This window comes from Mycteria americana, chromosome 19 (genome assembly GCF_035582795.1).
Source record: "Mycteria americana isolate JAX WOST 10 ecotype Jacksonville Zoo and Gardens chromosome 19, USCA_MyAme_1.0, whole genome shotgun sequence".
NCBI lineage: Eukaryota > Metazoa > Chordata > Aves > Ciconiiformes > Ciconiidae > Mycteria > Mycteria americana.
This window is the reverse complement of record NC_134383.1, coordinates 2057835-2083045: the sequence shown is the minus strand read 5'-3', so window position 1 is coordinate 2083045 and position 25211 is coordinate 2057835. Positions and strand designations below refer to the sequence as shown.

General features: G+C 42.6%; 1 long non-coding RNA gene across 1 annotated transcript; it reads left to right on the top strand.

Moving 5' to 3' along the window:
* The first annotated feature begins 15536 nt into the window (after positions 1 to 15536).
* LOC142418895 (uncharacterized) lies at positions 15537 to 19214 on the top strand. The gene is made up of 3 exons (XR_012778426.1): positions 15537 to 15648; positions 18808 to 18922; positions 19115 to 19214. It is a non-coding gene; the product is annotated as an uncharacterized LOC142418895 (long non-coding RNA).
* Positions 19215 to 25211: the final 5997 nt, after the last annotated feature.

Genomic DNA, 25211 nt, shown 5'->3' with positions numbered 1-25211 from the left:
AATTGGCTTAGATTCCCCAGATAAGGCATTTCTTTCATTCTTTCTGGACAACTTCTGGAATTAGATGCTAACAGATAGGCTAAGAGCAACTCCAATTCCTCCAGACCACGTTACACATTCATGTCACATTTTTTATTTTTGTCCTTATTTTTTCCAGCTGTGTAAGGAAGGGAGTGCTGAGTTCAGTAGTAGGTTGTTCAGCTGAGTGTTTCCAGAGAGTAGCCAGCATCTTGGAAATCTGAAGGAAGGAAAGTGCTCGTAAATTCAGGGTGCACGGACACTTGATATTGTACGTATGTATGTATATAACACGTTTTTACCTTTTTTCTCTGCTACTGTTAAAAGGTGAGTTGAGTCAAGCAGAGGGAAATAATAGGAACTGTGAGCTTTGGGCATGGTTCCCCTGATTTTACTGCTCTGAGCTTAAATCCACAAAGCATTTATCGCAAGCACACAAATACCTTTAGGTACCTGCACCCTGATCCTCCAGGGTGAGTTCACCATCATCCTGCAGTTCCTGCAGGTTTTCTTGAGGACTGGGAGGTAAAGATAGTGTCCAATGTGAATATGCTCCCCAAACCTTGCATGAGTTTCAGACAGGATGCAAGAAGCAGGACTACTAGCATCACTCTTGATACTCTGCATATCTTTGCAGTAGCTAGGATATAGTCAAGGCCTCAAGCTGATTGTCCATGGCCAGTCTCTCTGCAATTACTGTGTTGCATAACTCCAATATTTTCATGGCCTCATAGCCACTCAGCCCTGACGTCAGGCTTACAAGCCAGAGAATCTGGTGTTAGGTGCTAGTTAGAGAGCACTGGACATCCTGCATACTCCTAGACAGCTAAGTTATTTTGACCAAGGAGCTTCTTTTTCTTCTCCATGCCTGTATTTGTTCATCTCTAAGATGAAAACATCATTAAGGCACTTTGCAAAGCACCTAAGATGTTCTGGTGAAACATGCTCTAATAGAGTCTGGTATTAATACAGAACTGAAATACAACTACCAGATCATTCTTACAGTAGGAGTCAGTCGTTAAGCTTTGGCTGGTAATCCTCCTTTTCAGACAACTTAGATTTCCTCTATTTCTAGCAAAATTACTGAAGAGCTACTCCAGAAAAACACAATCTGACTAAAATATTATCCCCTCAGGAAACTAATTCCTATGCTTAATTGGTTCAGAGAAATAATCTTCAGCATGATCTCTTAAGGATTTTGCCATAATCTTCTTTTATTATCCCATGCTTGCCGATAAGACCTGGAGCATTTCCTGCTCACTTTTGGGATCAATATATAGCAGCATTTGTGTTTCTTTTGGATCAAATTGCCACAGAGTCAAAGGTGATATATTGGTCAGAGATGTTTGTTTCAGCTAACTCAGCGGAAACATGGCAAGGAGGAACGTGTGGTCAGATCAGAGACACTAAGGGGGTCCAGGCTCCATTTTTGCCACTGACAGATTAAGGTATCATAGACAAGTCACTCCCTCCCTGTTTTCTCATTTGCTAAAAAAATGGTAATAATTCTGGATAAAACTCACTTCATTGTAGGGGGGCTAGCACAAAACTGAAGACCCATTTAACCTCTCGCATAAATCCATGTGCTGTCTCTCTGTCTCAAAGACAATTTCATCTACTGAGTCCACTTCCCCAGGATGTTGTGAGATGGGGGATTTGCTGTCATGTGGCAGCTGCACTGTTTTAACTGAACATAAACTGTTGCACCAGTTCAGTTAAACAAGCTCAAGTTGTGCACAGCATTGATGTTGGTTTAAACTTGGCTTATGTTGTTTCACCAAACAAGGCTACAATCAAACCTCTTCAGAGAGATCCATCTCTGCCAGGGAGCATGTTGCCACAGCAGATACCCAATACCAACCCTGTATCAGAGGCTAAGTCCTTCAGATCTGCAGGCAAAGTGGTCTATGCAAGCACTCCCTAACCTGCTTCAGAAGAAATCAGCTATGTGAGCTCAGGTCATCAATTTAATCAGTTTAAGCCACACCAGCTGATTTTGCCTGTAGCAGTATAGGAAGAGTTACATAAACTGCCCTCCTGGCAGGCTAACACGCTGCTCTCTCCAGCAGAGTACTACTGAGAAAATGCAGAGGCAATGAAGTTTTTCAACTAGCAAAAAGGTTTACAAAGTGAGTATCTGTCTGACAGTATTTGCAATTGTTTTAAACTTTGTTTGATAGTAATTTACATTGCATTAGTATGAATAAGCTGAAATGATATCAAATGAGTTTAAATCTCGACAGAATTTTCCTGTGTGCGTAGTTGTTCTAATTTGACTAGACAGCAGATACGCATATAACTAAACCACATTTGCCTGTAATCCAGATCTTGATTTTTCTTTGTGAAGTGCTTTGAGATCTGCTTTAAGAAGCTCTAGAAATGTAAAGCATTTCTCAGATGTACAAACTGCTTTTATTTTCTTGAGATTCATAATTGAATTTATTTATTTTGCAATATCACATTATTCAGCAGTTGATAATTAAAAGGTAAAAAGCAGGTAGTAAAAACCTAAATTCTCCAAAGAGGGTTAAAATTCAGAAAGTCAGTAACAGGAGTGGACCTGCACTGTCAAACACAACTTTTAATATGTTTCTTTCTCTGGATGATGATATGGAAATTAAAAGATTACTCATGCTCTGGTCTAACCAAACCAATAATCTACACACCAGATGCATAGCCCACTGGTTACCTCCTATATTGCCAAAAAGGCTTCTCTAGTAATTTGATAAAAATTGGGTTTTGGCATTTTTGTACATAAATGGGGCTTGGTTTACCTTCCGATGTTTAATAAAGATCAGCTGTGGAGAACATTAAGTGTGACTTCAAGGAAAATAATCTCAGAACATATTGCATTCTATAGCTTTGTATTTACTAAGTAACACTTATTTTCTGGAATAAGCTCAGCAAATTCATTTCCAGTTGTTTTTATTATTGTACTGGTGCCTGGAGGCATAAGCACAAGGCCTCATTGTGCAAGGTGCTGTACAAACATATATAATAAGTAGGTAATAAACAGAGGGCAATTCTCTTACAGCCAGCCAAAGACATTTAAGAACACTAGCAGTGCCATGCATCTACTTTTACTTAGAGCTGATGAAAATTTGGAATGTCCACTCACACACACAAACAAGAATTCATCAAAGTCTTTTAAATTCCTTTAAAAACAGAGAAAATTTTATGCCAAAACAGAAAAACTTTCTTCTGCATGTGTTTTGGACCTGCTACATTTGTAATTCCACAGCTGCCAACAGTGCAAGGCAGTAAGTGCTTGTAAACCTCATCCTCTGGCTTCAGAGAGCTTTGCTCATAATTTTCCATGCAGTAAAGCTGAAGATAAAAGAAAGCAATTTTCTGTAAATGAATCTGCAAAAATCATAATTTTAAGGATTACAGGTTTTCAAAAATGAAAAGGAAATGGAATGATCCATGTCTGAGGCTAAGAGGAATATTTACCTTGGAAATACTCAAGTGAGAGGATAAGACTATGTCAGAAAACAATCTCTTCTCAATATGTTACAGAATTTAGATCAGTGTTTGCTTACTTGCACATGTGTGAGATGACACAGTTTCTAGCAGGAGGGTATGCGAGCTTTCCTGCAACTAGCAATTGGTAGGAGAACAGAGGAAGCAGAAAGAAACAAATTTAACTATGAGCTCAAAAGCATTTTACCAGACAAATTCTGGCAGTGGGTCTGTAGGCTACCAAATATTCTCCCATTTGATGATGGTGCTTGAAATCAGCTGACTATAATTTGTGGGAAAATATAAATGCTGATCTGATAGGATTTATACAGCTGCTTTCTTGCCCTTTTTTTTAAGAAAGCAATTGTGTCTCTCATGTCCTGATAGCCTTGCAGAATTGTTCCACTGTTCATGTTTGCCCTTTTGAGGAAAAAGAGAAATCCTTGATTTCTGGATATGCTCCATTCCCCCTAGGAACTGGCAATAGGTCATCTGGCTCTTTCTGCAGAGCCAGCACAGGTTTGTCAGAGCACACGTTTCTAGCTGGGACCAGAAGCTGCCAAGATGTTGTGCCCTTTTTTCACTTGCCAGAATAATGTCGGGCTGCTGACAGGACCATCTATAATAAAAGCTCAGAACTAATTTCAGTCTGTCTTTAGATTTGCAACAATGTGGATGCTTTGCTTTGCCGTATTTACCTCAAATTCTTTGGTTAGAGATCAGAAAATTTCTAAAAGTTGCTGTAGCTCCTACAGCTGAACTCATTCTCTGGATAAACTCCATCCTGGTCCCATTACACAAATCCTCAAATTACACAGCTATAGTTTGGCTCTGAGGAGCTCTCCCAGGGAGATAGGAGGATGTGGGTCAAGCAGCATGTATTAGATAATTTGTGAGGGGTAATACTTCTTCCTTGCTTTGGGATTCTTGAAGCTTAGATCATGTTAGATGAGCCTCTATAGTGAGTTCTGGGTTTTTCCAGCTTCTGCTTATACTATGACTTTTACTTCCCATCTCAGATGAAATCAGGAAATGCTGAAAATGACAAGACACAAAACCAGATCTTGTTGCAAACCTCCGAGCAAGTTCATTCTGAATCACTGCGTGTTATCACCAAAACAATTGACTCCTTGGTAATTTAAGATCAGATTCAGGTGTTTGTACTTAGGCTCAATATTGTCTTACTCCCTTCTGATGAAACTGCAGAATACCATTCCATTGCACCTGAATCAGAAGAGCAAGTCTTGCTTTTATTAAGGTATATCAAAGTGAGAAGCTTTAGAGGATTTTACCAGCTCAGGATGAGCTTCTAAGGACACCTAGATGTTTGGAAGCCTTGGATTTGCTTAATATTCTGTGTTTACTTCTCTGAAGCGCCTTTGAAAACCAAGGCTAAATACCCTGATATCAAGTTTGTATTAAAACGTAATTTGTAAAGGTATAAAAATATAAGTGGTTTGAAGGTATTTTATGACACTTTTTAAATCTCCTAGTAGGAAGTTTGGTAGATCATAGAATGGAAATGCTCTGAAGGACTCCCTTTCTCATAGGAGAAGTGTGATTTGATACAATCATGGTGTTCCATGAAGGTAGTTTGATTCTATTGAAGGCCCACAGGAAAGTGGGCAGGTTCACCTGTCTGATCCCTTAGCAGCCCATGTGAAGCCAAGAGCCTGGTAGATGGGTGCAGTACAGATAACAGCAGAAAGCATTTAGAGATAATTTCTTATCAATGACAATCAGAAGAAAATATCATTCTGGAATGTCAAAGTTGTGCTTCATGTGCATTAACCTTTCCCTGACAGGTAAGCATGCTCTGTGCATCTCAAGTGTGCATCTAAAACCTCCTAGTAATGTACCTGAAGATGTAAGAGAATGTTGAAACCATATCTGCAGTTTAATTCTTTATTGAGTGTTTATAAATGAGAGCTGGCAGTTTAATTTGTGCAAGATAAACTGTTACATAAATGCTAACAGTAAGTGCTGGGAGTACTTGATAAAGGCAATGGCAGAGGAGATATAGATAGGACCACTTGGCTAGAGATGCTCATACATGTGTGTATGTTTGAGCATCTCTAGCTGGTGTACTGTAGTGTCCTTTCCCAAATGACACCATGGAAGGCTATTGACCTCTCTATTCCCGGTATCACCCACTGGAAGAAAATTGCCTCCTGCAAAAGATTTGCTTGAAGGTTCATCAGCAGAACTACATTTGTTTCTCCTGATCCCGGGGATCTGTACTCTCCAGCACGCGCTATTTTGTCGTGTATCCTGTTCCCCCCTCCCCTATTGTCTCCCCCAATAGCTCACCCTTCCCCTGAGAGGGAGCAAATCTGTAGGGGAGAATGGCCTTCTGCCTTAACTGATCCTGCCTCACCTCTGTGTTGTAATGCCCTATGGTTTTTTTCCTAACTGTAGCTAATTGTATCTTCATAAAGGATAATGGTTCCAATGAGTTGAAGGAGAGTCAGCAAATACCCATGGGAAAGTAAGTGCTAAATGCATGACTCTTTGGAGAGCTACTCATATAAAGTGCTATGAACTCCCTAATGTGTTTTACACAAAGACATTGTAGCTGCATTGTCTGCACTACCCTAGGTCTGTGTTTATCTCTTCCCTGGAGTTTCTCTCTTCTTGCCCTGTTCTTCTCCATATCCCTGTGCTTCTTCTGCATGACTATCTCTGCTCTCAGTATGCACTGGATATTTCTCTGTTCTTCCTTTCTGTGTGTCTCCCTTTTATAAAAAAATCTTCCCTCTCCAGGGCTGTGTATCAGATAGCCTGTGCTGGGTGGGCTATGTGGGAGACCCCACCCTTTGTGTCAGCAGCCAATTTAGCCTGGGTCGTCTTTTTTGCCCTCAAGTTTCTCCAGGGGAGGTTTAGATTGGATATGAGGAAAAATGTCTTCACTGAAAGGGTTGTCAAGCACTGGAACAGGCTGCCCAGGGAAGTAGTGGAGTCACCATCCGTGGAGGTATTTAAAAGACAATTGGATGAAGTGCTTATGGACATGGTTTAGTGGTGGACTTCGCAGTGCTAGGTTAACAGTTGGACTCGATGATCTTAAAGGTCTTTTCCAACCTAAACGATTCTGTGATGGTCCATCTGAGGAGAAGGTTTCTTCAACAGTGGAAAGACAATTAGTCCTCTTCATGTTTGTGGGGTTTTTTGTTTTGTTTTAATCTCCATGACAAGTACAGTGACTGCCAGAGTAGAAATAACACAGCTTTCCAGACCTTTTGGCAACAGTAACTACATGGAGGGAAAGGCATCCTTCAAGTGTCTGAAGGATTTGGGATTATGATGGAGATGCATATACAGCAGGGTTTTATTTTGAACCATTTATACTGAAGGAGTGGTGAACAGGAAAGGAAAAAAAGCACAAGAGAGGAAAATACCACAAAACGTGCCTAAATTTAATTAGCATTAAAAGCTATATATAAAGCAATGATTACTTTAAGCTATTCTGAGAGAAGTCTAACAACCTTTCAATTTCCAAGTGTCTTCATGGCAAATATTGTGTGGCCGGCAGAAAGCAGTAAGGACACTTTTTTCCTCTTTACAAAAGGGAGATACAGAAAGTCTATTAGTCACATCAGCAGGAATTGAAGAGTGTCACCTCAGCTTAGCTATTAACTCACCTTTTGGGCTGTCCTTGGAGACTTCCCTGTGACCAAGGGTACACTTCTGGAAACTGTGGCTAATCATTCCACTTCTAAGCGGTTTTGTTACAAGATTTAATCAGCCCATCAGAACATTTCTTACCAAAGATTGTTCCATTAAACTTCTCATCTTCAACTATTTTAGGGGATTATTTCATTTTCATTAAATATGATGGAAATGAAGTGGGGTTGGATGGAAAACTAGTCTTGCATCCTGTGAATCATCCCTGGCTTAGGCAGAGATAGGAGCTTGGAAACTCTAGGAATTCAAGACCAAAACAACAATGCCAGGGCTATCAGTTTCTCAGTATCTCAGAATTTTTTTCATTAAACCTATGCCTCATCAGTGTAGTTTACAAAAAAAAAAAAACCACCCAAAAAAACCAACAACAAAAAAACCCCAAACAAACAAAAATCCCACAACCCCAGCAATCCCCCCCCACCCCAAAATAAAAAAAGTTAAATCAGAATGTCCCATTAACTTGTGCAAGTGAAAAGCAGGAAACAGCAGGAATCTCCCCAAATAGTAAGTTTTCACTTCCAGATGGAATGAGTATTATTGTAACATTTCAGAGCTGCTATGGAAAGGGGAATTCTGGCTTCCATCCACCTGTATTCATACGTATGTCTCAACAACTTCATGGCTGTTGCATCAAAGGGGCTATAAAAGTGTAAATCTTGACTGCATATTTTTAATCCACATGTTGAATAACAATGTCACACCAAATAAAGTGCTCAGTTAAACTCTGACTGGACTAATACCACAAAGGTAGCATGCACTTGCATGTATTTATATTTGCTGCAAGGCAAACAAGTGCAGACGCTAAGGGAATGTACAGCATGTTCAGGTTTTCATTTGTCACGAAGTGCCAGGTAAACCATGTTCACAAAAAGATAAGGATCAATGGAAAGGTAAAGTGGACCATCTGCAGCCATTCTAGGCTTGGGTTGCCATGGTGACTTGAACCCAAAGCTCCTGGATGTATTTGATTTCTATTATAAAGACTCTGAATTGAGCAAAGCAATTATGATTGATTTATGGCCTCTAGAATAGCAGAACTTCTCAAAGCTATACTGCCTTTCTAAGCAGAGTAACTGTGAGTGCCCCCCTTTTTTCCTCTCCTGTGTGTTTCATCTACTTTTTTCTTAGTTTGAAACAGTCTCTGGTCCACAGCAGGCAATTATTATTGTTATTCCTATGATGTGTGAACTAACGTCAGGACTGGCTAGCACAAAACACCCCAGCAGCAGGGCATATCAGGTGTATTTACAGGGAGTCCACCCCATGTGAGGGAGGGTGCAGAGGAAAGGAGGTGACATGTCTGATATGCTACCAAGTACCTGAGAAAAGCCAGCACTGTGGGGCTGGCAGGATGTAAGGGGGAAACCTACATCACAGATGAGAGGAAAAGAGGGAGAGATAGGGAAGAAATTCAATAGAAGAAGCAGAAGCATCTTAAACTGTTATTCATCCTGCAGCAGATGCAGGAATTGCATAGACTATCTACTGCCAAGGAGCTTTGTAACTATCAAGAATGCGCATAACAGCTACCTTGGCCTGGGTTTCTGTACGTGCTCTGCTGGCTACACTTTCTTTGCTCAGATGCTTTTCTGACGCTGTCTGGTCTTGCCCAGGGCTGTCAGCTTGAGTTGTATAGGTGTTTCCAAGCAACCATGTCTGCGTAACACTGTGCAGCCCCTTAGAGATACCACCATAGGTCCTGGCAGCAGTGCAGTTTCATTAGTGCTGCTTCTCTCTGGAGCTAATTACGGTAAGGGCTAGAACAGGTCACAGTTGCAGAGCTAGCTCCATTACAGACAGCTTAGTTGTCCCTGTACTGCTCTGACTGTACAGGGTAGTGACAGCTAACATACAAAGGAAAAGTGGCAAGTTGCACATGTTCCAGCTCACTTCTGGCTTCAGAAAGGCTTGCAATTCTAATGCACCTCCTATACCTCAGTGCAATTCCAAGGCACCTCAGAGATGAGCTTCATCTTCCCTGATAAGAAGATATGTCTTCTTTGGCTCTGCCTTCTTTTTGTGCTATAGGAGGAATTAGAAAAGAAATGCACACTGGTCCTGCAGATTGTGAAAGGTTTATCTTCTCTGCACAGACCACTTTGGAGAAGCCCAAGTTGTACAGCCTGCAGTGGGCTGATGTCTATGAAGCGGACGAGAAGATTCTGCTGCATTCAGCCACTTCTGCACCACTGTTATTCCTCTGAACTCCTCAATACAACTGAACAAAGGTGGGACCCCCAGGAAACCTCCCACACTGGTTTCTCAGTCACAACCGGCGTGGCTTTTTGCTGTTGATTAATTTTCTTAATCAATAACTATAACCTATGCACAACCCAGTTGTATCCAGCTGTCAGAGCTAGTAGACTTCTATACCAGCTCTAGCATCTTCATCCCAGCAGGATGTCTTGTCTTGTCGCTTGGCAGCACTTTCATCTCCTCTGCAGATAGCTAGCATGTTGGTTGGCTTATGAGGGAAACAGATTTTTGCACTGATGAGAGGGTGCAAAGAAGATGGAGCCAGACTCTTCTCAGTGATGGAACAAGAGAAAATAGATAAAAATTGAAACACAGGAAATTCTGACTGAGCAGTAAAAAGACCAACTTTTTTACTGGGAGGGTGGTTGATCACCCAGAGAGGTTGTGGAGTTCCATCCTTGGAGATTTTAAAAACCTGGCTGGACACAGTTCTGAGCAACCTGCTCTACCTGCACCTGCCTGAGCAGAGTTTGGACTAGATAATCTCCAGAGGCCCCTGCCAATCTCAACCATTCTGTGATTCTATGCCAAAGTAAGCCATTTATTCCAGAGGGAAGAGATGCAGAGAGTAGATATTCACCAGGCACAAATCACTGACCTCAGTGGAGTGATGGTGCTTCTCACTAGCTGGCAAGCTGAGCAGAACCACAAGGGCAGGAATCTGAGTCTATTCAGTTGCAGAAAAAAACCCTAAAAATGTGCACAGTACTGCAAAGCAATCCAAAATATTTATTTTGCCTATTAAAATCCTTTTGTTCTTCTTTGTATTATACAGTATAACGAAGCAAACTTAGGATATAATATCCTTATTGTATGTTAGGCTGTCAAAGAATGACAGAACTATTATGGGTCATGAAACCCAAGGATGTTTAGTGAATTTACAGTTTAGTATTTTAAAGAATGAAATCATCAGCCTCCTGTTAATTCTTTAATTTGCTGAAGAATTAAACAATTTATTAGTTGTTTAATTCTGCTGAAGGGCTGAGTTTTATCAGCCACAAAGAGGCTTTCTAGTGATTCCAGCCTGGGATGCAGGAAGTTATTCCCCTTGTTCATCCTGATGCTTGAATCCCACCCTGCCCTCATCTTTCAGGAAAACATGGACGGCCTCTGGAGAGCCAACTAATATGCAAGAAAAATCTTTGTTTTCATCATAAGAATAAGTTCTCAAGAACCATTAAATGACAACTTAAAATGTTCTTTTTATAGCGGTCCTTCAACATGGAAGCTGGTTATTCAGGATGAAACCACAGCAGAATGTGTTTAAACATGAACGTATTTCCTAGCTCTCCCAAACTTTGCTGCCTATGGACAAGAGGAGGGAGTTTTCTTTTCTGAAGCACTGTCATATTTGACTGACACTGGCTTAGTATTATCACAGCCTTGCTTTTGGGCCCACAGTTTCTTTGGGATTTACACTCAAGGAGGAGATAATGTTCCTGCTCTGACCTGAGAGCTCATGTCTGTCCTTGGGAGTCAACTGCCTATTGTTTCCAGGAGTTTTTTTTCAACTGTTTTATTTATAAGGGCACAAAGAAAACAGGTTAATAATGTTCCAAAGCCATGGTTCAAGTGCTGTGACTTTAAACTAGCCCATCATTTTAGAAAGTGGTTGGCAGTTTAGACTAACAGATCTTCCATAAATTAAGGAGGTGTTTTACTTTACTGGCTTCTATCCTCATGTCTTAGGCAAGGTTATAATCATTTGGGAGATAACCTTGTTTGGTTGTACATAGTTACTATCTGTCATTCCTAGCTGTTTAAATCATGTAACAAAAAATAAACCTCCATCTGTATTAAAAAAAAAAAAAGTCTTTCCCACTCAGGCAGGACTGTCAGGTCTTTGCATGTGAGTTTTCAGCATGGCTTGAATGAGAGATGTTGAGCATAGTCCCTACTTGATGTGTTAAAGGAGGAGTTCTGGGAATGCAACCAAGGTGCTGTGGCCATAGGTTAGGACATCATCTGCACAGCTGGAAGGAGCTGTAGTTGCAGTAACGGTCAGATGAGAATGATTTACCTGCATTGCAATGCTCCATTTCTATTCTTGGCACGACAGTTTCTATCTTCCTCGGTCTCTCCTTTCTTTCAGTTCCTGTTGAAAAGAGCTGCTTGTTTGTTTTGTAGCCCAGACAAGCATCTGTTTTATAGTGAGATGAAATCATAGTGACGTCCTTATTGCTGGGGTAGATTCGTTGGTGTTATGAATGAAACATCATTACATCATCACTTCTTCCCCTCCAAGTACTTGATAGCTTCGTCACCCAAGTGAGACTAGCCAATTGGAGGGGATGTGGGACGCTTTCATTATGGAGCGTTCTGGTGGGTTTAGGAGATTACTTCTGGGTTTAAGCCTAATGCTAATGTAAGTGTTCCTTTCATAGTATCTTCTTTTTTCCTTGGAGCACATTGTTCATGACTGGCTTGCAACAGCCTGCAGAGAGCAGCTGATAGTGCCACTAATGGCCAGGGAGATCCTCATGCTATGGAGCAGGTTTTCTTCCTGTTTGTTCGTTGCAGCTGCAAAGGCTGCTGCCATTCTCCCTCCAAACCCACAAGGCAGCCAGGGTATGGACAAAACTCATGTCAAGAAAGGTGACTGAAAGATATACCTTAGGTTTCTGCTTTGAAATGACAACAAGTGCTGCTAAGGTTGAAGGGAGCACTGCCATGTGACATTAGGCATGGGCCTGTCATACCTAATAGTTAGAGTCCAGGTTCCTGGAGTTCCTCATGTGCTTATACTAGATTTCAACTCTTTTTAACAAAAAAGTAAAAAAGGGAAGAGAGAGACAGAAGGGAAGTTGTTTCTAGCTTCCAGGACTTGGAAGAGAATCCCAGACGATGTAGGACACATTTCATCTGCATTACAGCTGCTCTCTTTTTCCTATTTAGAGGTCAAGAAAATACATTTTGAATCCAGGAGCTGAGGCAGTTGCTGAGGGAAACTCAATATTGTAGAGGGAAAATTGTTATTACATTTGCAAAACTTGAAGTTTCTGGAATGACTAAATGTAAAACAAATGTGACATAAGGAGGAGGAAAGAGTGGGTAAGCAAATGAGGAGATGAAGTAGAAAGTCAAATCAGGGTTTAGCACAAAGTCCTGAGGTCAGCTATATCCGTTTACAGCACAGAATTTACAACATTGAGTTCCACAGAACACACTTGGGGAGCTCTGTGCTGAAGGACTCCCACAGCATGGACTGTGTGTTGGTTTAGTTTTGTGCGGCACAAATGTGCTTGGCTCCGCTGTTACTAACAGTAAGTAATAACGAGAAGCCATGATAAAATAATATTGGGTGTCACAGACTGAGACAAGGGGCTATTTCAGGTGAAAGTTCTCAAACTATGCCGAGTTCTAAATATGCCAAGTACATTTACACAGTTTTGCAGGCAGACATGAGCTCATGCTGCTCATGTTCCAGATTATGAGCCTGCCCCAATGCACAAATTAAGCAGCAACATTCAAAGGTGCTGAGCTCACACCAATATTCCTGGTATGCAATTCTTGTTCTGCAAACCATCTCAGGAAATGCTGTCACTGTTATTTATAGAATTATCATTAGTTTTTTGATTTCCAAACAGAAGAAAACAAGTGTTTTACAAACAGCTGAAAGGATTAAGTCTTATATGATGAGAAACAGGTAGTGTTCTTTGTGCAGCCATACATACAGTCCACCCACGTACACAGTAAGCAGGCACTGAGCTGCTCTGGACAAGTATTTGAGAAACAAGAAATGGAAAATATATATAAAGCTGCAACAAGGCAGACTCTAATTTGCTCCTCTTTTAAGGTATGTGCCAATAACAATGCTGTCCAGAGCAAGCATGCAGCAAGGGAAGAATGATGCCTTGCAGAGTGGCCACCCACAAGCTGTAGCAGCTCCAAAGGAGTAAGCCTGCCCCATGTGGCTTTCTGCAGCAGCCCTTGCCTGGGGCTGGGCCTGGTGGCACAGTGCTGTCCTGAATCATAGCTCTTACTTTTCCCAGTAGCCTGTGTGCCCTCATACTACGTTTAAGAGTCAGCAGCCCAGGTGAGACTATGCAGGATGAAAGCATGAACAGAGAAGTCGTCCCCTCTGCTCACTTTGACTCAGATCCCAGAGCTTGGGAGCTGGGGCAATCTTTACCCAAAGGCAATATGCTGAGTGCAGTACAGTATTTTCCATTCTGTCACGTATCCCTCAATTGATTTTTCACTGGCCACAAATGCTCTGCTTTGGGGTTGTCATTAGCTGCAAACTGATTGGGCTTGAACAGCAGCAGGGGGGCTGGTTAGATGGTGCGGTACCACTCTCTCACCCACGTCCCCCCCCCTCCCCCCCCGAACTGCTCTAACTCGCTAGTGGTCGCACGTGCATACGTGCATTTTGCAACTTGCCTTCTTTAGCCTGTCTTGAACTGGTTATCATGACTTCCCTGGCAAAGATGACTGTCCCCATAGTCTCAGCTCTCTGACAGAGGCCTGTTACTGAAGAGAGCTGATAGAAGTGTTTCAGGAAGGGCTGATGTGAACATTAATCACAGAATCATATAGGTTGGAAAACACCTTTAAGATCATCGAGTCCAACCATAAACCTAACACTGCCAAAACCACCACTACACCATGTCTCTAAGCACCTCATCCAAACGTCCTTTAAATACCTCCAGGGATGGCGACTCAACCACTTCCCTGGGCAGCCTGTTCCAATGCTTGATAACCCTCTCGGTGAAGAAAAATTTCCTAATATCCAGTCTAAACCTCCCCTGGCGCAACTTGAGGCCATTTCCTCTTGTCCTATCACTTGTTACCTGGGAGAAGAGACTGACCCCCACCTCTCTACAACCTCCTTTCAGGGAGTTGTAGAGAGCAATAAGGTCTCCCCTCAGCCTCCTTTTCTCCAGGCTAAACAGTCCCAGCTCCCTCAGCCGCTCCTCATAAGACTTCTGCTCCAGACCCTTTCCCAGCTTCGTTGCCCTTCTCTGCACATGCTCCAGTACCTCAATATCCCTCTTGTAGTGGGGGGCCCAAAACTGAACACAGTATTCGAGGTGCGGCCTCACCAGTGCCGAGTACAGGGGCATGATCACTTCCCTAGTCCTGCTGGCCACTCTATTTTTGATACAGGCCAGGATGCCATTGGCCTTCTTGGCCGCCTGGGCACACTGCTGGCTCATATTCAGCCGGCTGTCAACCAACACCCCCAGGTCCTTCTCTGCCGGGCAGCTTTCCAGCCACTCTTCCCCAAGCCTGTAGCGTTGCATGGGGTTGCTGTGGCCCAAGTGCAGGACCTTGCACTTGGCCTTGTTAAACCTCATACAGTTGACCTCGGCCCATCCATCCAGCCTGTCCAGGTCCCTCTGCAGAGCCTGCCTACCCTCCAGCAGATCAACACTCCCACACAACTTGGTGTCGTCTGCAAACTTACTGAGAGTACACTCGATCCCTTCGTCCAGATCATTGATAAAGATGTTAAACAGAACTGGCCCCAACACCGAGCCCTGGGGAACACCGCTTGTGACCGGCAATGCTGCGAGAGGGGGGCTCCCTCCTGCAGTAGTTTGGGTGGTGCAACATAGATCATAGGACCTGCTGCTGTGTCCTTGGATGCTCTTCCTTCTGACATGGGCTGGGTGAAGAGGCTGAGATTTTTTTAGGTTTTTTCCCATTTTACTGTATACTCTTAACAAAAGCTTCTGTCTTTGTTGAAATTGACATGTTTTAGAAATATGTATCAATTCTGACAACATTTCACATATACACAATAGAGGCAAAGCGCCTTAGTGTCAAAACATCCTGTGGTGATGTTTTCAGAGTAGTTTGGGGAGGTTCATTTCAGAAGGTTGTTTCAAAATGAAATTCATTTTTTCAACATCAAAATAATTTCAAAAATTTGACAGTCTGAGCTTTGTTACGGTAGATTTTTTTTAAAAAACTTTTTCATTGCTTTTATGGAATGCATAAAAATGTGAAAGTTTTAATTTCTGTCACTTCTAAGGAAATGGAAAATTGGCCTCCCTCACCCCCTTTCCCCTGATCTGGAGGTAACCTCATCAAAAAACATTTCTTGTTTAAAACTTGTTAGCTATCCTCTACTACTAAAGATGTCTTCCTCCCTGTGTCTCACCCCACAGACTATAACATTTGTGTGAGCAAATTAATCTCTGGAGCGTCCAAGATGCAAAGAAATATTTGACAGCTGGGAACCACAGAGATTATGGAAGAAACTGTGCTACCTAAAACCAGGTAAGTGTATGATGTTGTTTATAAGAATGCCAAGGTCAAAAAGATTGCATCTTCAGGGATCAAAATACCTCTGAAATCTACCTGTGACTTGCACAAAAATTTATAGTAAGGCTGAAAGCTGGAACCAGATCTAAGTGCAGTTTTAACCAATGAAGCATTAATCTTCCTTTCCTCATATGCATCAATAACCTTCAGGCTACAGATAAAACTAAGACACTTCTATCTAATCAGAGGCACTAAGGGAAATCACACCAGCTCCAGTCTGATGGGGAGCAATCTGCTCTACAGAAATGGCACAGTCACTGGCTTCCCTGGTTCATTATTGCAACAACAGCAGGTGGTTTGAGAGGTCCCTTTCATCCCTAGAAGGGGTAGGCTTTGAAGCTTACAGTGAGGATCAAGTGGCCACATTCACCTCTTGTTTTCACTGGTATTCAGGGAGAAGTGGGAGCTCTGCGCCTGCAGAGAGCTAGCTACTTGTGGGACATGTGTAGGCCTGGTGCTCCACATGCATGTATCTTGCTCTTTTCTAACCACAGTTGTTCATCCTGTTTCCTTCCCCAACACAACTGCATACATATTGATTTGGCTTCAAAACAAGATATTATAAAAATCCTCAGAGGTGAAAGAGTGTCTGCTCGTTGCAGCTGCATAAAATATTTCACCCATACAATTAACTGCACAGGTGAGTTAATCTTAAGCATGCCAACCAGCAGTTGAGTAAGGAGACCAAAGAACAAAACACAGGATGTCTGGTTTCTCTTTCACAAGACTTCAAATACCCAGTTACTTGGCACAAATTGTCAAAGGCATTTTATGACACAGATAAATATTTGCAATATAAAATCACAGCTTGAATCTTTAACTTGCTTTATCACCAAATCTGAGACAATGTTTAGTAAAATCTGCTTCAGCCCAGTCACCTGTCTGAGGCTAGCACCCTGTATTCTCTGGATGGTCCACGTTAGGTCATGCTAAACTGACAGCTCTAAAGCATGGAGACATTAATTTTTCACAAGAACAGACACGCTGATACAACCTGTGCCCATCCTGCCCCTGCCTCTGAGCATCAATCTGTTTGCACAAGGCCAACTATGTGTTAAGTCAGAGTTGTTGGCCAGAGCTAAGTCCTGACTGTCTGTGTGCAGATGCACAAGACAAATCTAGTGGGGCATAATGTTTTTATGGAAGGGGCATTAAAGAAGGTTTCTGGAGAAGGAGACTGTAAAACAATTAAAAAAAAAAAAATCCCGTAAAGTTTCAGTATTTTTGATACAACAGCAAATTTAAAAAACAATTGAGTGGTTGTAAGTGCAAAGAAACTAATGTATGGTTTTAAGTAAGAAATACAGGATAGGTAATACTGCCCCATAAACACTTCATTTGGGCCCAGAGAGACTATTAATTTTCACGATTCTTCATACCACAAGACAGAAAAGTAATTGTTCAAGTCGTGTATGATGAAAACTAATGTTGTGGTATAATTTCTTCCCATTGATCGGGTCCTAGCCTATCTGGGATGATTTATAGGAATAACTAGGGACAGAAACTTACTGCAGTGTTGCAAGGGCCAGTTAAGTTTATGTACTGTACTGATGTTCAGAGTTAATAGATTTTGAATTATAGTCTATGTAGGACTCCTTCTGATGCAAGCTTACCTTGAGGGTCTGAGTAGAAGAGGTAGGTGGTGGAGCAAGCAGTTAGTACAGCTGGCAGTCACCTCACCAGTTGCATTTGGATCACTTGGGTATGACTAGCTGTCAGCAAGAAAATGGAACAATCAAAACAACTTCTGATCATAGCAAAAAAGCACCCGAACTCAAGGGTGTAAATCAGCACTGTGTAGTTAAAAATCAATGGAGTTGATCTATGCTAGTGAGGGATCAGAAATTTCTGGATCAAAAATTTGAAGGCAAAGAGGTTAATATTCCTTTCCTTTAATACAGAGATGCAATACAGAACCAGTGCTCTAGTGTCCAGAGCAGTTGAGCAGTCTTGTCCTGGTTTCAGCTGAGACAGAGTTAATTTTCTTTATAGTGGCTGGTATGGGGCTATGTTTTGGATTTGTGCTGAAGACAGTAAGCAGACCTGAAACATGGTGTAGAAATTACAACCACTGCTACCACCACCATTCATGCTGTTATCATACTCTGTGCCTCAATGGAGACAGTTCTGGAGTCAAACAGGGTCTTGCTTCCACTTTCTGCTTTTGGTTCAGTAATGTTAAGATGTGGAGGGCCATAAGCATCTATAGAGAGGCAGAGGCACCTACAGGGAAGATGGAGAGAAGAGAATGACTCCTGGTTCCTTTCTTGAGCATCAACAGGCTGGAGTTAACCTAAAAATGATACAGTCAGCACAGCGCAGCCTGCAATGGTACATTTGCATTTCCATGGGAGTCTCCTCTCCCCAAAACAAACACAGAACCCAGGGGATGACACCCCAGAGCCAACAGACATTACAAAAAGGCAGTGTCATGGCTGATGCTCACTTCTGGTATATCGCCTGCAATTACAGGAGCTCAAGATCACTCTGTGATTCATTGTGCGGAAGTTTTCAATATGGTGCAACCAAAATTAAATAGCAGTTCATATTTTTTTACCTGCAATTTTGTTGGATTTTAGCCATGCTGAATGCATAATTCCTTCTATGCAGTAGAAGCAAGAAGCTGCTTGTTTGTTTGAGGATTAGGTGTAGAAGTTTTGTTTTTCCAAATGCTTTGTTGAATTTTGAAAGGAAACAAGCAATTAAATCACAGCAAAAGGGAATTTTAGCAAATGAACACCTGTGCTCTGAATAGAAAGAAACAAGGCTTCACTTCATGCACCAGAGCCAAGAGCTGTGCTTCTTAAGGAGTTCAGTGACTCTGCCTGCCATAACGCTTGGATTCCTGTGTTAGATTTTTTTTCTTCCTAACTTAGGCATTGAACTAAGTTTTGCTCTAGACTCTCAAGAAAGAGATTTTCTCTGGAGGCGTCTTTTGTCTTTCTCTCCACTGACAAGAGAGGGAAATTCAAGTAACCACATTCCTAATGAAGGCACTTGGGTCACAGCTCTGGCATCTGTACATTACTCGATCCAGATCAGTCATGGGTTTGTATTGCTGTCAGATTATGAGATCAGCCTACAGCTAGGCCAACTGTATTGCTTTTATATCAGTCAGGACCAACAGACATAGTACAAGTCATTAATAAGAACATCAATGGAGAAACCAAAGGTGTCACAAGTCGTGCCTTACACCACAGTAAACGATGGTACAAGATGCAGAGCACAGGTGAGAGGGGCTATTTGGAGCTAGATGGCTTCTGCACCTCGTGCATTCACCCATGTGTGAACACAAATTTTGTATGTCCCTGGGCTTCAGGATGTGCTCCAAGATGTGTCAGGCAACTTGGAAGCAGCAGCTGTGCTGTTCAGGCACTGCAAGACTAAGCTGAAATCTGACAACTATTCCTGTTCCCTTCAGGTCCTTTTAGATGGCATCCATGGAGGGTCTGCTGCTGCTGAACTCCCCCTTTCCCTCAACACAAACCTGTGACACATTGCAGCAGGTCTCAGGTATACACTTGAGCATGGAGGAAGAGAATATCTGGGAAAGCATTGAGCTATTGCTGAGGAAGTTGTGGTTTGATCCGTAGATCTGCTGCAGACTCCTTTTAAGACCTATTACTTAAAAATCTCTGTGCCTCTATCATTTCATCTATAAAGTGAGGATCATGCTCTTTCCATTAACTGTCCTAACATGTTGAGAGTGCAGGAACTATCTAGCTTCATGCATACACACAGCCTGCAGTACAAAAGGCCCTACTTTCTCTTTGTAGCATTAGGAAATATGGAAAATATGTCTAATGGGCTATGATTGCCACCTAGTACCAGTGCTTTTCCCAATCAAAAGGACATAAGTTCAATAGAGAAAAAGGAAAGGCCAGTGTTTTCTTATGCTTCCAGTTTTTCTGCCCCATTTTCTTTGCCTTTGTCCCCATTTTTGGTATAGCTTTTATCTTGATATCTTCTTTGATGCCAAAACCAGAATTTCAATTACTTTTGCTTTGCTTTCTCTCTGTTTTGCTACCTGTTGCTATGGAAATCAGCAGTACACAACCATTCGGTTACCTGATCCAAATGATTTTTTAAACAAATACTTTTTTCATCAGTTGCCTGGTCGCAGCCCCTGCCTGTTCTAGTCTGGGCATATGAATACATTCTTTTCAGAAGAGCAGTGCTGAGGAAGCTGTCAAGAAAGGAGTGGTTATATCTGGCCAGTAGTCCAAAACGTGACCCTCCAGCCACATGCATTCAGGACAATTTGGATCCCAGCAATTTGGTGGCACTTTATAATGATCCTTCCTCAGGATTCATAGTTACTGCTGAACTGTTTTTACCCTTAATGCCACCATTTTGCAAGATGCTGTTTCCCTCTCTCCTCCACACACAGCCCACACATACCCAAACATCCCCCTTACAGCCGTCATCTGTCAGACATATGATCAACCTGATAGTGTGCACACACGTATACCTTCCAAAAGAGTATATGTTTGCATTAGTGTTTCTTCTAGCACTGGGTCAATCTAACATGCTACAGAATCAGAACAGTAGCAATTTGCACAGAATAAAATGCAAAAGAGAATGGCATCTTTTAAGGCAACAAGTGAGGACTGAGAAAGCTCAACAATAGCACCTGCATACTGAAATATCTCTGCTCTGCATCCTGGCTAGGCAGCCATGCTTAATCTCTGCATTGTTTCTTATTAGATGCATGTTTCTTATTAGCATGCATCGGTGTTCTCTAGCTGTGATCAGCAAAGGGAAGGATAAAGATCAATCTACCCTGATTCCTGTTTTTTTCTTCTCTAACTCTTATTTCCCCCCTCCCCAAGCCTTCTGCTAATCCTCCAGGCATGCCTTGCAAGCTTTGCTAGTTCCACAGTCCAACTCTTCCTGCTTTGCAACAGCTCTGTCATCAGCAATAACGAAAACAAATGCTTTCTTCCCTCTACTCAATGGCCCATCAGCAGAAGTCAATGACATCTCCAGGGAAGCCAGCTGGCAGTACAGCTGCAGGTTCTGCTACCTTAGTTACAAAGGCATCGTGCAAGAGGATTAGGCACCCAGTTCTGGAACGGGGCATCAGTCTGCCCTTTCTAGCTCTGAAGGCATCATCCCTTGCTACAGAGCCTATCCATTCACAATGCGAACCAGCTGATGGACCTGGGAACTGCTGTGTTTCTGACTCTCTTGTGCTGTGAAGATACAAAGGAGTTAACCTTTGCAGGAGGCAGCTTATTGCTTCTTGGTTGCTCTGTCAGTGAAGCAATGCAGCATTTACAATTCCTGGCTGTAGTTAGACCTCTGAAAGATATGGCTGCTACTCAAAGATCACAAGTAGCACTCATCCATCACCTGGAGATACAGTAAAGAGAGACAGGCCCATCTGTAGTAAGCAAGTTTATTTCATCTCTTCTGACATCCATAGATTAGACAGCTGCCAAGAAGATACAATAAGGTGCTTCACCAGGAGTTACTTTCTGAACTCGTCAGGAATTGCTGATGAGATGAGCACATGCTGAAGCTGTTGCTGGTCCCTGTCCAGTGGTCACATCCCCCCTAATGAAGGAGCAACGCTGAGCCTTTAACCATGTTTCGGACTTGGGTTAATACACCAGGATTTCTGGCTCACTAGCAAGAAATGGAGCACACGGAAAACCCACTACGTGCCGAGGCTTCAGGCAGGAGACGTGCCCTCCCTTCCCCCATTGTCATCTGTTCCTGAGTTGATGGAGGCAGCCACTGATCTGGATGAATAAGCCAGATTCAGTGCGGTGAGAGAAGCAGGCCAGGCCACCAAACAGCATCTGCCGCTGGCATCGTTTCTGAGTGACACCAAAGAAAGGAGAGGACCTGAGGGGTGAAGATTTCATCTTAGAACCTGAGGATTGTCTTATTTGCTTCACCCCAGCAGCAGTGCTTTACAGACACAACTATAAATAGTTACTGCACATTAAGAATCAAGCTGGCATGTCTACCTAGACGGTTAATGGTTCTTTTTCCCCACGCACTCCCCAAAGGTAGCAAAAGAGCTGCTTTATCTGCAGATCTGTGTCACTACAGGCAGTAGGAGCTCTCAGCCAGCCCTGCCAGACCTGCAAAAATCAGGTCACCCACCCTGCTCACACCTTTGGGTGAGCAGCCTTCCTAGGCCTGGGAAGTAAGAAGTTCAGGGGGTTCCCTCAAAAGTAATTTTTTCATGGCCTCAAAGTGCTGATCAGGCTGTGCTGTCCATGTAGGGCACAGAAGGGAAGGGAAGTAGATGGAAAAAAAACTACAACCCCTTCTTCCAGAGGCACCATGTAAAATATCCCCCTGGGGTTTCCCACCCCTAGAGAGTGACCCACTTTGATTATCTTGATCATCTCCTAAGCCTCCTTTTACATTAGAGCAGTGTAAAGAGGCCAGGAAAAGATCTGGACGTGATCTTCTTAAGGTGCAATTCTCCATGGGATGCCTTGGCATGACATCCCAGGAAAGATGGAACAGAGAGCACATAATCAGCCAGCATCTTAGTGACTCATAGACAGCATACTACCAAGTGCTTGAGGGGGCACAAATTCATTTTTGTCTTTTTTTTTTTTTTTTTGGCCCTGAGAAAAGAAAGGAGAAAAAAAAATGCAACTTACCACTTCTGCATCACTTCAAGCAAACCAGTCCATCCAGGCACACAGTAACTTCACTCACAATTTCAGGCTCAGAGCCTGAAATTGTGAGTGAGAAATTTCTATTCAGGCCATCAATAAGTTTTGGATGGGGAGCCACAGTGGACAACAGACTCTCATAGTTATTGTAGGCTTCATCATAAGGTGTCAGTATTAAGTCTTCTCACTACCTCATCCCCTGCCAGAAAAATAATTTCCTTGCATGGTGTCTGATTACCCAAGTGACAAAACCTCAAAGGCATTTCAGGGATAACAGGAGTCAGTGCAGACCAGCACCTTTAAAGAGACCTTCTGTCCTGTGTTAAGCTCAGCCAAAATTAATTGGGCCTGAGGGGTCAAATTTTTGTAAATGCATTTAGGTACAGTTAGATATCTAATTCCCAGAGTTGCCTCTGAAAAACTCACCTAAGGCTTATCTGAATCCTTAGGTACTTAAACACTTTTAAGTAACCATTCCAAAATCTTAATTCTGCAGTCAGACAGAACACTTGAGCTGTTATTTACAAATCTGGTTTTTTCCTAATAAGGGGATTACTGGAGGAGTTTTGCAGTAGCTTTAAGAAAAGTCAGTCTTTCACATCTATACTTTCACCTCTTAAATTGGGGGAGGGATGTACAAAAAAACCCATCTTATTAAAATAAACAAAACCTATTTGTGTGAAGAAACTGAATCAATTTTCATTACCATCCTGTACACAAACCAAATATGACAAAGGGATTCATACAGTTTGGTCACATTCAAGTGACATTGATTGGTTTGCTGTTCTGTGGATTGCACGCAACTTCAAGAGCTGTGTTTGCTTCCTTATGGTTTAATGGCAATTTTAGGTAACCTTGTTCCTTGTGTGGTTGCCTTATGTCTAAAATATTTGCAATACCTGCTGGCAACATCATCTGATAGATGCCTAGAAACACTGCTTAATTCTGTTAAGACACATGGTGGCATTCACAGAATCACAGAATCATATAGGTTGGAAAAGACCTTTAAGATCATCGAGTCCAACCATTAAACAGCAGCAGAGTTCACCAGGAAAAAGAAATTAGATTGCAGTTTGCAAAGGGAGTTGCAGAATGGCTTGCTGGGTGAGGAACTCTTTGCAGGAAGATGTGGCTGGAGTAGCTTTCCTGAGGGCTGCTGAAGGACTAGGCTGAGCTTATGGATACAAGAATCAGCTCCATTCACTGGCTCTGTGAGCTGCTCAGGAAAGTATGATGTACTGTGCCAGACAGAGGCGGAGCAGGCTGGGAATGAAAGAGGAATTAATACGAGGAAAGCTGTGAGGGTTTCCCCAGGTCAAAAGATGGGTTCCCAAGGAAACTCCATCATGTGACCATGTGACAAATCCCTGGGATCTACATGGCATATGCAGTCTGATGTCTTCACTGCAAGCCTGGAACATGTGGCCAGCAATTTCTCGTGCTGCCCCAGCACAGCAGGAGTGGGCGCTTCCCAAAGCTGTTTTTCTGGCAAGCTCAAATCCCTGATGCCTTCTGTGAGAAAGCTTCACAGATCAAGGAGGCAGCGTGCCTCCCTCTTCAATGCCAGAAGGATTTACGTGAGGGAGAAACAAGCAAACTGTCTTGCCAAAGAAAGAGGAGAGAGCGTGGAAAATATTTTCAATCTGTGTTTTTGCAAGTGCACGGAGAGGCTCTCACTGCTCCACTTCCATGGAGTTACACACTGCCAGACTCAGGCCAGCTTCTGAAACTCTGACAGTTAGCACATTGAGCAAAAAATAATTTTAAGCATCTTGTAGAACTCTTCTCTGAAAGAGAAAGAAATGTTTTACTTTCTCCCATCAAATTGTAACCATATCTTAGGAGAGAAATAAATGTGTTTTGGCACACAAAGAGGTCAGGCTGCATTTTGATGGCACTGTTCACACTTTGTCCCTGAAACAGACTGAGCTTTTGGAAGAGCAACACAATTTATTACTGAATGAGAGGATGTGTGGAACATTTGGGTTTACCTCTCTACCAACAGATATTTTAAAATACTCCTGGCAAGCTGTTCCTTTCTGATAGCAAAATACTGTCAGAAGTTGGTGGTACACTGCTTTTCCCAGGATCTAGTTGCTGTAGTATGTCAGAGCAAAGATCAGGCCAGGCTGGGGTCCCTTGATAGGAGACAACAGCTGATGTTTCAGGTAACGTGTCCCACAGTATGATTATGTACACTGCAAAAATCATCATTCACCCCCTGCCCAATGAGATGGCATGGGGAACTGCAGTACACTCTTTTTCTGGCCCTGGCATGAACCCCTGCCAGTGGTGTGCAGGTGATTTAGTGATGCTTGTAGGAAGCTCCTGTGCACAGACCAGTGATATGAAAACGGGCCTCTCTCATCATCGCCTCCCCAACCTCCCCCTCCACGCCATCCACATTACTGAAAACAGAGATTTTTGTCCTTACATGGATGCAGGGGTGGGTGGAGCCTGGGGGGAGCCCTGCTCAGCATGGGAGCACTTGCACCATGTTCCACAAAGCTAATAAATATATTGTTTTATTATTAGCCACATGGCACCATGTGGCTAATAATAAATTAAAATAATTTGGCTTTGCTCAGTTGAGCTAGTGCCTGAAAGGAAAAAAAGTGAAGGGAGTGATCAGAGAAAGTGTGCAGAAGTCTCCTGCTCTCTTTTCTTTTGTTTATTATCACCTCCCTTTAACACACCCACGCTGTCCTCAGGAAACCTGTCTTCTCCTCCACCACCCTGCAGAGTTTGGAGAGCTGTGATGCTTTTGGCTGGGATAGAGTTAATTTTATTCACAGTAGCTGGTATGGGGCTATGTTTTGCATTTGTGCTGGAAACAGTGTTGATAACCCAGGGCTGTTTTCGTTCCTGCTGAGC